The following is a 15,319-nucleotide window of genomic DNA, read 5'->3' on the forward strand; positions in this document are numbered from 1 at the left end:
CTGCATAATGTACTAGTTCCTTTCTATTGCATCAGCCTAAATCTTTCCTTTACAAACTCCCTTGCCCTTTCTGTGTACTGCTTCCAAACAAGCTTTTACTTCTATTTTCTACAAGATATATTAATTTGTTTTTTACACCTACTACTGCTCTTTCTTCACCTTGCTTTAATATTCTTTCTCATTACATTCTGGTTCCTACATCCTCTTGGTCTTTGTTCTCCTTAATCATTTTGCCAATGTTGACCACTTTGTTTTGGACATATTTCTTATCCAAGTATTGCTCTCTTCCACCTGCTTACTCTGTCTCACTTTCTTCTCATGATAGAGAAGGCAATAAATTTCCATTGATTTATTCAGTCAGTCAACAAACACATATTAAATGTCTCTTGTGTGTCAGCATTTTGCAAATGATAACACAGTACCTGTTCCCAAACAACTTACTATTTTGATGGGAAGACAGATATATAAGGAATACAAACATAGGATTGTTTTCATGGTAATGAGGTCACAGTGGAAATACTGAGAATGAAAGGCTTTCTAATAACATGTGAACATTTAGAGGGTTAATATTTGTTTTTGATCCAACTAGCATTAAAGAAAAAAATAGATACCAATTAGATATCAATGAGTATGGTGAAAATTTTCCTGTCTAACATTTATTCCTTTGTAAGACAATGAAGGAATAAAGTCAGATATGAATCATTGATAGAAAATCAGAAAATATAAATAAAAAATAATAGCTTTATATTCTCAAATGATACTGCCTTAGAAACTGCTATGCTAATTTCCTATCTTCTATAATTACTTTATCCTTTAAAAATGATCTCATTGGGGAAAAAGCTATGTAATATTTATACGGTATTCTTTTTTTCCCCTTCTGGTATAGTGTATATCTAATTCAAGTGTAATAGTCTGCTGTATCACAAAATTTTTATCATGGATTTGGTGATATTTCATACATATAGGATGTCTCTTGTCATTCAGGATGATCTGATACAGTCTTTTGAGGACTCATGCATATGAAAAATAATCCTTTGTGACAGTTTCCTCCAATTTAAGACATCAATTTCTTCCATATCTGCTTGTTTTTTTGATAACCATCATTGGTAAAACAGAACTGTCTGTAACCCAGCATAGATGAAAATGAATAGTGTTGGAGATTAACTATAAATGTAATCTTACTAGAGAAATTATGTCAATTTGAGACGTATTGTCTCTTGAAGATAGACAAATACTAAAGATCTAAGTCATACAGTTTATGGAACAATGAAGTTTTCTCATCTCTTTTAACAAAATCAAAGCAAACTTGCTCTGTCTGTCTCTGTCTGTCTCTGTCTCTCTCTCTTACTCTTTATTTTTAGTACTATATATATTAATTAGTATGTGCCTCAATTTCCTTATATTTAAAATAGGGGCATCAAACACACTTATTTCTCAAAATTGTTGTGAGAAATGATTGTATTTTGCCAGATTACATTATGAACAATATATGATGTTAATGGTTAGTTGAGCAAAATTATAAAACTGATGTCTAATAGTATGATTCATTCTGTTACTTGCCTTGCTCTCTATATAAAAATATCTTAAGTGCATGTATATAATTAAAATGAATAGAATTATGAAATAAAATGTTTTTAATAGTCAACATTTGTGACAATTAATCTATGACCGTCACCTTACAGGGTGCATTTCTATGTCAGGTGTAATATATTTTGTGGGGTACGGTATTATAATAGTGATGTATTTTTAGTGTTGTTAATTTGGTGTTATAATTTGGTTAGAACAATTTATCTATTTGTCTTAATACTTTAGGAGTTTTTTCATTATTTTCATGACATGATAGTCTGGTCTGATAACCTGATATTTTTTTTTAACACTTTTTTTCATTAAACCTTTTGATAGTATTTAATCATCGATATATCTATAACTAATCATGATGTCTCAATACAGTTATCTATCAGCTACTAGGTTAATATCTGTTTACCTGAGAAAACCTTTCTTAATTAATAGAGCTAGTGTTTTCAATATTTACTATTCTACAAAATGAGGAACTGCTTCACATAAAGTGTTTTGTGTGTGTGTGAGCACACACACATGCGTGTGCTGTGGTCTGCTTGTAAATTTGCAATCTTTTCAATTGTGAGACCAATATCCAATTCATAAATGATTCACATGTTGCCCAGAGGTACAGTTAAAGAGGGCAAACCGATGTCATGAATACATGTTTGCATAAAACTGTATTAATAATAAATAAGTTCTCTCTTATAGAGTCAGGATATAGTGCCTATGTCTCATAACTGGTGAGCATGGAATTAGAAAATACTAAGAAAATGTGTTTCCAGAAAGATAATATGTATTTTTTATTCTTTGTAATGACTGCCTAAGAATAATGATGAACATACAACACAGCATTCGAAATAAGTTTTTTACTATATATTGTTGGAAAATAAATAGGGAAACTCCATTAATTTATATTTCAGTACATTGTCCTTATTTTGTTTTTATCTATGCTGGTAGGATACTATTATACATTGACCCATTGTGCTAAAAGTATTCTATGAAAGTGACATGAGGAAAAAATTTTACATTTAACCTTCCATTTAGTAGATTTCTTATAGCTTGATGAACTTATAATATGTTTGAGAGTCATTTTCATAATGTACTTCTTTATATGCATATGTATAGTAGTTATGCTAATAGGTTGTATAGTAGTATACATTTTTTAGCAAATTAGAATGATTTTTCAAAATTATTAGTGCAACATGAAAATCAAAAGTACTTAAGAAAAATAAAATTTCTGATTAAAACCAGTGGATTGAACAATAAATTTAACTGTGTCTGTATATCATTAAAATGACCATAATGGAATTTTAAAAGGTATTTTCCACAAGGCAAAAACAAAGGAGAAGGAAGAACACACACACACACACACACACACACACACACACACACACACACACGAGAGAGAGAGAGAGAGAGAGAGAGAGAGAGAGAGAGAGAGAGAGAGGTGAAGAAACAGAGAAACAGAGAGAAACAGAGAGATATGATAGGAAGATAGATGACTGGGAACTGCCTTATTTGATCCAAAAACTCTGCATCTAAGAAAAAAAAAGGAAACTAATTTATATCATGCATATGTCAAACACTGAAGAGTAAATGGGTGGGCAGATGTAATGCAGGAATAAAAATGACAGGACCGTGTGACAGTTCTTTTTTAAGAAAGAGACCAGTGGATCTGTCCTACAACCCTGAATGTCCTTTCACTCTGGGAGAAGCCGAGGGGTTTATCCCTGCAGAGGGTGAAAGAGAAAGTTTCTAGACATCAGGACAACAGAGGACTCAGGTACTATGCTCCAGACAAGACATAATGAATTCTTACTTATGGAAAGTACACTACTTACTTTATCTATGTGCTAAGCAAAACATTGGTAACCAGGTAATTTACAATCCATTTGGGATATTGGGATAGTCTTTTCTCTGAAATGTAACAAACAGAAAAGAAAATTCATAAGGATACTATGATGGAGTGTGCAGGTATTGGGGTAGTGGGGAGTGGCCTTTTTCAATCAGATTCTTAGTTTTCTATCACTAAGTTAAAAATGGGAGCCAAGGATCACCACATTTTTAAGAAAATAATATCTACAGAAGACACTTGAAGAAAATATCTAAAATTAAAAGCAGAGACAAAAGAAAAACAGGAAACAAATACAAATGGAAGGAAATAGATTTAAGGCTGGGATAATAAAATGTAAAAGATCATCATTAATATTTTAACCTTTTGAGTATTCGTAATAAAAGAATGCTATAATAAGTAGTTATTTACCAGAAATGGAAGTTAAAAGTATAGCAGAAACTAAAATTTATTAGGAATATTGGAAGTTAAAAATGCTAAAAAATCTCCCAGTGCTCACTTCGGCAGTACATATACTAAAATTGGAACAATACAGAGAAGATTAGAATGGCCTCTATGCAAGGATGACACACAAATTCATGAAACATTCCATATTTTTTGTCACAGGGAAGAGGAGCACAACATAGAAAATGCAATTAGGTGGAGAGCCAGAGGAGAGAAAGATCAATTAAAGAGATCGTTTTATAAACTTTGTAAATGTCTAACCAATGTAGTATATACTTGAAACTAATAATAAAATATATTTTTTTTAATTTCCCAGAAAGAGAGAAAGCATGAGAAAATTAGAGTTCTAGTCTAGAGAGCTAATAAATGTTATTTGTCAGAAGAGAGAAGTTGGATATTTAATAAGCCAACACAGTCAATTTCCACTAATTTTGTACTATTCCTATATGTTTCAGAGAAAAGGCACAAGATTCATATGAAATGCTTATTCCTGGAAGCTGATAATAAAACCTCTCTGATTCACCCTTCACTTAGAGCAAGTGAAATTTCTGAATTGTAAGTCTAAGAGCTGAGTCATGTGTCTTAAACATATTCTCAGTGCCTCTGTGTGCTGTTTGAAATTAAAATTTGTGATAATCCAGACACTAAATGTGCCTTCCAGAGCTTTTACTTCAAGGCTCCCGAAGAACAAAAGACGTACTGGCTGGGTTAAATGGATGTATCTTCATGGTCAGGGTCTTCTAAACATCTCAGAATCAAATGTAAAAAGGAAAAACTTCCTGGCTAGCCTGAGGAGTCACTATTCTATCTATGGCTAGTGGTAGATGAATATGTTGTAATTTTTCTTTTGACTGAGGGCTGAGAAAATATGTTAAAATTTCAATCTCCGCAGGCACTAAGAATTTCACTGGACTCACTTTTGACAGGTTATTTAATACATATATTTTTGTAATTTGGCCTGATAGTCAACAATTTTCTTCCTTTCAATGGCCCTAGTCTCATTTATGCTTGTACTTTATGTAAAGTCTTGTTCCAAACTTTGGCAATATCTTTTAAAAGAGTATTAGAGATAAGTTTTCATGTTACCCAAAAACCACTCATTGTTTGTCTCGGTTTGGTTTGATTCCAGTGAAAAGAATATAAAGTGTTACTTAGTAAATGATCTCAAGCCCACGTTCTATCTACTGGTTTTCCAAAAAGTGAAAAGTTCATATTGAAACAAAACTTTTAAATACAGGAATAACAAAAACTACTTTATTTTTGATCTACTAAGTTTAGTAGCCTGCCATTCAGTGTTCATTATATTGAAATTATCTATAACTCATTTAATTACCTGAAATCCCAAATGTTTCATTTTTTATAATATTTTTTGTGCCCAAGTACATTACTGATGATTAAGTACAAAGTTATGATCTCATTTTATAACTTTTCATAGTTACTAATGTTGAACATAAAAGATAACAAGTAGAATAGGTCACATTTCCTTCTAAAAACAGTCTTTGACCAAGCTGATCCTTTGTCTTGCTCACATACTTTGAATCTAAATATATTATTATGAGCCAACAGTTAGTGTCCTGGTTTGGGACACAGACAAATAAATTCAAAAGACACGACTATATAAAATAAGTATACATTGAGATGAATGACATAAGGGAAGCACACAAGCATTATGAAAGCTATGTCCCTTCTTTATGCAGTGTTCAGGGACAGCCTCTTGGAGAGGGTGCTATTTCAGTGTAGATATGGAAGATGAGAAAAAATCACTTTGCAACATGTTGATGAAATGCTTTCCATGTGGAATGAGTAATCTATGCAAAAACCCTGAGGTGAAAAATTCTCAATAAGAGTTAGGACTGCAGAGACCAGTGTGACCAGGTTTGATGAGAAAGTGGCATGAAATAAAAACGGAAAACTCAATAGGTCCAGATCATGCAGATCCTTGTAAGATATGGTATGGCATTTAAGTTTTTCTTTTAAGTTCACAAAGATCAACTGGATATTTTGTAAAGACATATGACTTATTATTATTATTTTTTAAATTAAAGTCACTAGGTGCTAAATAGAGAAGTGATTGTGAAACCAGAAGGTAAGTGGAAAAATTAGCTTTTTTAGGGCAGGTGACAAGTGGTGGTTGCTTAAAATTTTGCTAACTGGGGAGATGAAGGGAAAGCGATAAATTCGAAGTATAATCTGAGAGTACAACAGAGAAATTTAAAACTGATAGGTTATGTGGCTGATTGTCAAAATTTTTCTTTGGTCCCTTTGGAATTCATTTGATTATAATATAATCATAACTGTTACGAAGCTTTTGATTAGGATGTTGATAATTTCATAGTCTGATTATAAAAACCATATTTATTATGCATTTTAAATAATGTAATAGGATTCTATACATTTTAGTAAACTCCTCCTATACATGTTTAATCTGTACATCTAAACCACTTGTTAAAATGCTGAATTTCAACACTTTTATACCAGTCGGTAAATAGTCATTGCTCCAAATCCTGATAATGCTCCCTTTTTTTCCTCAAGATCTCTGGACTTTCTTATGATCCAAAAATTAGATGGCTAAAACCCATAGCATAGAGAACGGCCAGAACTCTTCTCAAGTTTTATGGTTCAGTGCCTTGTCTACTCAGAATGCTAATACCCAACCTACCTATTTCACATACCACACACACAAAACCAATTCTTTATTCGATTTTTCTCTAGCTAAAAATTTCTGGCTAGACTCATTACACCTTTTAGAGAATTATTTTCATTATTAATAAATATTGTTATAAAATTTTCTATTGCAGTTACATTAAATATATAGATAAATTTAGAGACATTAAAAATCTTTATAAAATTGCAGATTTTTTGTCGACAATGCAATTCCGCTATACAGTCCAAAAACTTTTTTCTAGGTCTCAAAATAGACTTTTACAATTTTATGTATATAAGTTGTATACATTTTTGTAGAAAGTCGTATTTCTAGATTTTGTATTTAAACATTTTGCATGGAAATTTTTAAAAATTTAAAAATACTAGCTGAGTGCTATTAAAATTTAAGAAAAATATTTCTTATTTCACATTTATTGGTACAATTGACCACCTTACTAAAATCTCAGAACTTTTCAGTTTTCATTTTCCTTGCTTTATGCTTAGTACATCAATTCATTTTATTGATAAATAATGACCATCATTTTTCTTTCTTTTTTCCTATATTAAGAAATATTAGTCTCGTGTATACATTCTATGCATCCTATACATCACAGTTTTCATTAAATATTTATGGTTTTCTTCTGGACAGATGTAGAATTACACTCTCTTGCTAATTTAAAATCAGATATAATTATGTGGCTTGCTTTGACAGTATTTATGGATGTCATTTTCAGGTGGAATTTTTAATAGTCAGATAATAATTGGCCATGTGTCCTACTCTCTGACCAATAACCAAGAAATAACATATTTAATATTATAAAATATATATTACATATGTTATTTCTTGATTACATATTATTTAATATTATAAACTATATATTATATGTATTTTATGTTATTTCTTGATTACATATGTATCAGAGCTTTTTTTCTTAAAAAATCTCCCATTTATATATACATATACATATATATACATATATATATAAATAACATACATACTTTCTTATTGTATAATGAGCTTCTTGAGAGGAGAGCATGATTGCTTATTTTTAAAATTTATCTTTGTATTATTATATGCCTAGTATATATCTAATTCAGGAAATATTTCTTGACTGCACTTCTAACCATAAATGCTGCTATATATCTTATAGTTTCATAATTTTGGTGTGGTCAAATAATTTGTGTACTTATAATACGAAAGGCTGTAAAACTTGCCTGTGTTTAAAAAAGAAAAAAAAAACTTAATTTCCTTCTCAGCCATAATAAAACGCTGATATAAGCAGAGCTTTAAATGACTATATATGTATGTAATTCTCTTCTTATAGTTTAATAATTATTATTTCATGAGACATCATTAACTTTTATGGTAGTTTTTCTATATGTATAAAGTCACTGCTCATTTGATGTACTGGAAATTCTTATTTTACAATTAGTATAAATAATTTCATGCACAGGGCTCTAGTTATCTTTTTATAAGAGCATATTTTAATTGAGTTTGAATGGAAGGGAGACAATAATTAGAATGCCAAGCATTAAATCAATCATCTGTATCCAGGACTGTTTCTTTATGCTAATCTTTAAGATTGAAGTCATTAAATACAACATGTATCTTGGGAGTGAAAACCTGAAGGCTATGGATTTATCCCAAGTCAAATGGTCTTATCTCCTTTTATTGAAATTTTCTTGTACAAAACATTGTAGAAAACCTTGGGGATTTGATTGTTGGCTAACTGTTCTACCTCCAAAGCTAACTTTCTTCTACTTGTATATATTTAGAAACAAAATGTTCTCTACAAAAGTTGTCAGTCAGTTTGAAGTAGAACATTTCTTCTTACTAAATGAAGTAGGTTTAATGGGTGTGGTAGGTAAATTTTTTTTTAATGTGATGTTCTAAATATGAGAATGAAGTAAAAGAAATGAGATGAGTTATAAGGAGGATGAAAGGTGGTGATAAATGTAATTTGTATGGCAAAATAACTAAATATCCAAATCACAGATACTCTAAAATTAAAGTAGTTAATTTATAAGAGTAAAAGTAACGCTTATTAATATTTTTATAAATCTGTTATATCTAGAAGATATTTCTTCTGTCTGCAAGTTACTGGAAAAGAATCAAGGTAAATATGAATGTCCAAACTCAACCAGTCAGTTATAACTGGAAGGAGACCCGGTCCAAAATCTGGGATATGAGAAGAAGCCATTATGGTGAATAGGGCAGACTTTTCCGGAAAATAAATACTGGGCTCTTCTAATGGGTGTTCAGGCTGCTATTCTGACCACCTCGGCAATATCATCCTGTATCATTGTTTCCATATCGTGCTATCCTGCAGATGATAGTCTGTTTTCTTGACTATACCAAATTATTTTGTCAGCTGTAGGACTTTCATTTGTTTCTTCTAACTGAAATGTATCTCCCTATACTTCCTGCAGCATTTAGCATATTCTGTGTGTGTGTGTGTGTGTGTGTGTGTGTGTCTTTGTGTGTGTGTCCGCACATGTGCATGCATACTGAGCTTTCACAGGTAAATCACCCTCTTGAAATTAGCATGCCCCCAGGTGTATTTCTATCACATCATTCTTTAACCATCCTGCTAAGAATTTATTACAACCTGTAGTTTTCTTTCTTATCTGTTTACATGTTATTTTCTGATTTCCCATCGGATTTTAAGTCCCATGAGGGCAGGATCTTTTTATCCTGTTACTGCTCTATATCCAGTGACTAGCACCATCAATCCATTTGCAAATGAATAAATTTAAAGAACTCAGTAGCAAAAGTGAGCTTGAATTTATGATTCCTAATTTCCCCCTCCCATTTCACAATTTTAAAACCGAAGTATTAGCGATATTAAATAAGTATATTTGTGAACTCATATGTTATTGATGCAAAAAATAAGAAAATCGTGCATACTGTTACCATTATCAAGAGTTAATGTTTCTATCAAGGCATCTTCCTGCTCATATTACCATTAATTTTCAAAATTCAGCAAAGGAGTGTGGTAATATACCTGAGAAAGCGGTGTCTGGAAACTGATTTTAAATCCTAGCTTGACACTTTCTCTTTATGTCATTTAATCTGTCTGTGACTCAGTTTTTGTATCATGAAGAGATAATAATAATACCTATAAAAATAGATTTTATGGATAATGAGTAAGTAAATATGTAAAATGCTTACATTATCAATAGATATTGGTGTTTAAGAATTATGTTCTATAAATATGTAATCTTTTAATGACTGGTAATTTCACTAATCATTTGTTTACTTATCTTAAAATGAAACTGCATAAAGAACTAACCAGCTTTTTAATAAGTTGCTCAGAAAAGTTGTGATCCAATGAAAGAATTGAATATATCTTCATGATATCAGGTCCCATAGCAAATATAAACACAACATTTGCATTTAAATTTGAGCCACATTTATTAATCTAAGTCAATCATTATAATTACTCTGGTATCTTTAATTTGTAAATCATGAATTTTTCCCACAATGTAACTCTAACTCCCTTTTTATCTGCTTCACAATAAACTTCCCTTCAACTTGAACACAGGGAAAAAAATATTACTGCTTTTTAACAGAATGTGATTATCTTGTTTATTTAAGCCCACAGTCAAAAGGATGAATTTAGTATTTAAAATGCATGATACATATTAGACCATTCTTGACCATAATAGTCGTCCTACAGCAAAAGTCTCACTTTCATTTTTGCTCAAGGCAAATACATCTTTTTTATGTTTAGAACAGAAGATGAAAATAGATTGTCAATCTAACCATCTGAATCCTGGGTTAAATATTATGAACTATGTCTGGGAATCCAATGTCTTTTTTTTTAATGTAAGTGTTATCCTAAATTTCATTTCCCCTTTAAAGTAAAGGAAAAGTTTATCATAATAGTGAAAGTAGATTGGAATGATTTGCTCACTTAAAGAAAAACATTTTTGGTTTTTCATAGATTAAAAAGTATGTTTTATAAGAGAAATGTAGCTGGTTTCACAATTTAAATAGATTATAAGAATCAGAGGGATGTTAATTTTATCAAAATGAGAATAGCGAGCCTAGAGAGTTATGCAGAAAATATCTGCATAAATAGCTGTAAATTTCCAAATGTGGGAAGAAACATTAACTTCATATCTAAGTAGTCCAGTAGACTAAAATAAAATAACATCACATGGAGACATATAATGACATTACTTAAAGCCAGACCTGAAGAGAAAGTATTGAATACAGCCAGAGAAAAATGACGCCTCACATACACAAAATAATAAATCAAATAATATGATTTTAAGGTATACAATGTGATGATTAAATATACATATGCATTGATAAATGATAACCACAATCAGTTAATAATATGTCCATCACCTCATAAAAGTATCTATTTTGTGTGTGTGTATGGTGAGAACCATAAAGATCTACTTTCAGCAAATTTCAGATATACAATAGTTTTATTCATTGTAATCACCATGATGTACATTAGATCCCATAATTCATCTTAAAACTAAAAGTTTGTTCCTTTTGACCATCATACAGAAATATAATATATTTACGTAAAATAATGTTGCAGAGATGAACCACTGACCTGTTGTTAATCACAAAAGGCTCCTCAGCCATGCTGAAGCATAATAGAAGTCCCACAGATTTTTCTGTTGCCTGGACACAATTTCTGTCTGTGCTGTTGAAAGTAAGGCTAGTTTATCAGTTTGATTTTTTTTTTTTTTTTTTAATTAGAATTAGGTTTCTGAGAATGGCATGACTAGGTTAAGAACTTGCCTGCTGCTCATTGGCTGTGTCTAGCTGACAATGTTAGTATTCTGATCGAATCTTCCTGGATCCCTTATTACCATTTTCTGCCTCTCCCTCTCCCCACATGACTTATAGTTCAGTGTGCTCTTTGGTTCCAATGGTAGATTGTAGCTCTTAAGCAACTTGAGCCTGTTTTGCACATATCCGGAGACCCAGACATTCCTGGAAATTCATGTCCCCATGTATGTAGCCTCTGATGAATGACTAGAAGGAATGGAAGAGTCAGGTTGAAACTTCCTCTTGGGACTCTGCCTGAAATCTCACTCTTACTAGGCTTCCCCTTTTCCTGTCTTGTTTCTTCTGCACACTTTCTGATTCTCTCTGGGACCACTTCCTTAATATAAACTTCTTGCACAGGTGTCTTCATCTCAGAATCAGTTTCCGGAAAACACAACCTAAGACACTGTGTAACATCAAACTGGTTGTGTAACTTCCTCAGTTTCTTCCACTGCAACGGGGATAAAAATAACACACTTTCAAAAAGTTGCTATGGGAATTAAGACATTTTGGCACAGAGGTGGGTGAGTGCATTACATAAGATTTGCTTCTATATCAGTTGGACTATTCACTGATAGATTAGTTAGTTCTGGAACATTTTACAAAGCTAATGAGATTTGTATATATATGTGTTTTGATTTAGCATCATTTCATGATTTATATGTTGTATTTGCTTCTCGGTTTCATTAAATAGTTACATTACATTTTTGTTTATTTGTATTGAATGACTTTCAGGGAGGAAGGTATGCTATTGTGTTATTTTTTTTAACAAGATATCTAATCAGTTTCAATAGGAATTGATTTTACTACACCATTATTCTCATTGCTTATAAAGACATGTACTTATGAAAAAAAAGACAAAATCAATTGTTTCATATTTTTCTTTATCTAAAAGTGGTCTAAAAATGAAGTAAATGCAGGATATGAATGTATTAAAAAGTACAAAGAATCCCAATACACTTTTGAAAATACAATGTGACTTTTTCTTTTTTTTTAATCAAATGCTCCAATTCAAATTTTGTGAAGTGTTGCGTGAGACTCTCACTGCATGAGTCCCGTTAAAGCCAATGATCCCTGCTGACTGTAATGGGAATCATACAGTTACAACCCTAGGAAGCCCTTTGCACATTTTGTTATATCTATAAAATTGCTTACACAATTTAGGTATTATTTTGTTTCAATAAGAATAAATAATTTGGCGTTATAAAAAGCCTTTAGTTTGCACCAGAAAGCACAGTCTAAAACAGTTTAATAAAATTTAAAGGAAGAATGCCCTATATAATTGGATATTGTGACTAAGTTTTAGCACCGCTTAATTTCATCTCATGTAATAAAACGAAGAAGTATAGTTCAATGACGTGAACATTTAAATAAGAATATAGCATCTAACATGAAGACTTGGTCAGGTGACTCCTGATTCACAGTACTGGAAATTTTATGATTTCCACCATTTGTCTTCTTTTCTTTGCAAATAAGAGTGACCACAAAGCAATGAAGATTTCTTTAGAAAATTTAGAGGAGATAAAGGGGAAATCTAAATCATGTGTTTAAAATTTATGAATCAGAAATTTGGTAAATTTTAATCTTTTTATCATATCTCTCTCATTTTTCTCTAGTTTCACTGCATTATTCTCTTTCTTTTTCCTTACAAAGATCCTCTCTCTCTCTCTCTCTCTCTCTCTCTCTCTCTCTCTCTCATTTTCTCTCTCAACATATGCATGCATGCACAGACATACTGAGTATGCAGAGATGCATGACCAATTTATGTTTCTGTTTTCTAGATAGAAAAGGTATATCGTGGTAGGTAAGAACATCTTCTGTAGAGCCAGACTCAAATGAAAACATACTTCTATCACTTAATAGCTAAGTCAACTTTACTAATAGCTGAACTTCACAGTTTTTTCTAATCTGTAAAATGGAGATAATAATAGAATCTATATCACAGTAGTATTATGAGGAATGTATGTGTTAATATGTGGAAAACACTTAGAACAAGACCTTGCATGTGATAAAATTTCTAAATGTAAATTAATGATTTAGATTACCTTTATCCATATTTCAATGAGGTGTTTTTCATTATGCACACTCTGTCTAAGGGGTGTGGGAAGTAAATGAAAATATGTGCATTAATCATAGGGATAAGACATAGTGCTTGCCATTATTTTGTGCATTCTATAAATATGCTGCAAAGTCGTGTTTGTTAATATGTTTATTTTGACAAATGAGGATATAAGTTCACAGTGATTAAGTAACTTGTAGAAGGTCATGAACTTACAGATTGGTGGAGCCATGAATCAAACTTAAATTTTCTGGGGATATGTCAATTTATTCCAAAGTGATTTTTATATGCTGGATATATACTAGACAATATCCCTGAACAAAACAGACAAGGATCCTCCTCTGTTGCTTCTCAGGTTCTAGTAAGGAGAGAGAGAAAACAAACAAGGTCATAAATACAAGATAATTTCAATAATGATAATTCTCTAAAGAAAATAAAAGGAGATAATTTAAGAAATCAGAGTTTGTGAAAGAAGGCTGTGGTAGATAAAGGTATCAGGAAAAAACACTCAACAGTTAACATGAACTGAAAAATTAATGATGTTGAGTCCTCAGTCAATGTAGAGGAGGATAGGGGTGGGAGGGTCAGATTTCAAGGAGAAAACTGTAAGAGTAAAGGACTTGGAGAGAAAAAGAGAGAAATTAAAGATGCCAGCTTGAGCAATTGCATGAATACTGGTAAGGCTTACTGGGAAGGGAAAGGAACCACGATAATTTTATTTTAGACAAGTTAAGTATGTAATACCTTAATAGATATTTGAGTAGAAATTAACCTGCAATTGAAGTATAAGCGTACAGCTTCAGAGCAAAATAATTGTCACATGTTTGATGTTAAGCTTCAGAGCAAAATAATTGTCACATGTTTGATGTTAATTTTATTGCCTGCACTGAATGAAAGGGACCCAGAGAAGGAAGTGTGGAGGAGGGCACAGGACCAAGTTTGGAGTACTCCAAATTTTAATATTAAACAGAAAAAGCATTCAGTAAAAGAAACAGAAAACAATTGTATTGTCACAAAGGCCAAAGGAAACATGTTTTTCAAAGAGACGTGAAAGATCACCTCTCTGACAAGGTATTAAACACTCAAGCATAATGAACATGAAGGATACTTGCAGCATGGACTTCAGTGATTAATATGGAATGGCGAGGTAAGAGGTCTGACTGCCCTGGGTTAAGGGGGACATGGAGGCAGGGGTTCGAGGGAGTTAGTTGGGACAAATCTTTCATTGGTATTCTGGAAGAGAAGCTAAGATCTAATTTAGTAGCAAATAAAGAGAGGTGATGTAGTAAATGTAAGAACACATTAAGAAAAATAATAGACCATAAGCTTAGCTAATGGTAATGAGCAAGTAGAGTTTATTTGATGACATGGGGGAGAGAGAATAATTGTCAGAGCAACATTATTAAATGATTAGAATATTTTGAATCTAGAGCACAAAGAGGAGTTAGCCTTGGACAATTCAGAAATGTGTTATATTAAGAGAAGGAACAGGAGAAGGTATTAGTCTAGTTGCAAGTGGATTGATATATTTGAATGCATAGGGTTATGAAACTCCCACTTGATTATATCCCTGTTCTTTTTTAAAATTTTTTAATTTTTAATTTTTTTAAAATTATTTTTTTACACCTGCAGCACCTGGTCTTCCTAGGTGGGTCTCCCATCCAAGTACTAACCAGGCCCAACCCTGCTTAGCTTCCGATATCAGACAACACTGAGAACATTCAGGGTGGCATGACTGTAGACACAATTTTGTGTAACATTAGAAAACTTCATGGGGCAGCATTTCCATTATATGCCCTCCTAAACTTTATTCAAGGAGAAACCTGTCACAAGAAGGGAAGTTATCTGACAGTCTCCAGCTGCAGCTGCTTTCAGGATGTGCCTCAGCTTTTGTGCCTCGACACACAACAGAATGACTGTACCCCTCCAGTGATTAATCATCATGTTGCTATAGTAAGTTCTCACT

At 32.0% G+C, this 15,319-nt stretch overlaps 1 non-coding gene across 1 annotated transcript; it reads left to right on the top strand.

Moving 5' to 3' along the window:
* The first annotated feature begins 3,903 nt into the window (after positions 1 to 3,903).
* Positions 3,904 to 4,010, top strand: LOC112485730. Its single transcript, XR_003048518.1, has one exon. It is a non-coding gene; the product is annotated as a U6 spliceosomal RNA (small nuclear RNA).
* The last annotated feature ends 11,309 nt before the right edge of the window (positions 4,011 to 15,319 follow it).

This window comes from Pteropus alecto, unplaced genomic scaffold (genome assembly GCF_000325575.1).
Source record: "Pteropus alecto unplaced genomic scaffold, ASM32557v1 scaffold5, whole genome shotgun sequence".
Taxonomy (NCBI): domain Eukaryota; kingdom Metazoa; phylum Chordata; class Mammalia; order Chiroptera; family Pteropodidae; genus Pteropus; species Pteropus alecto.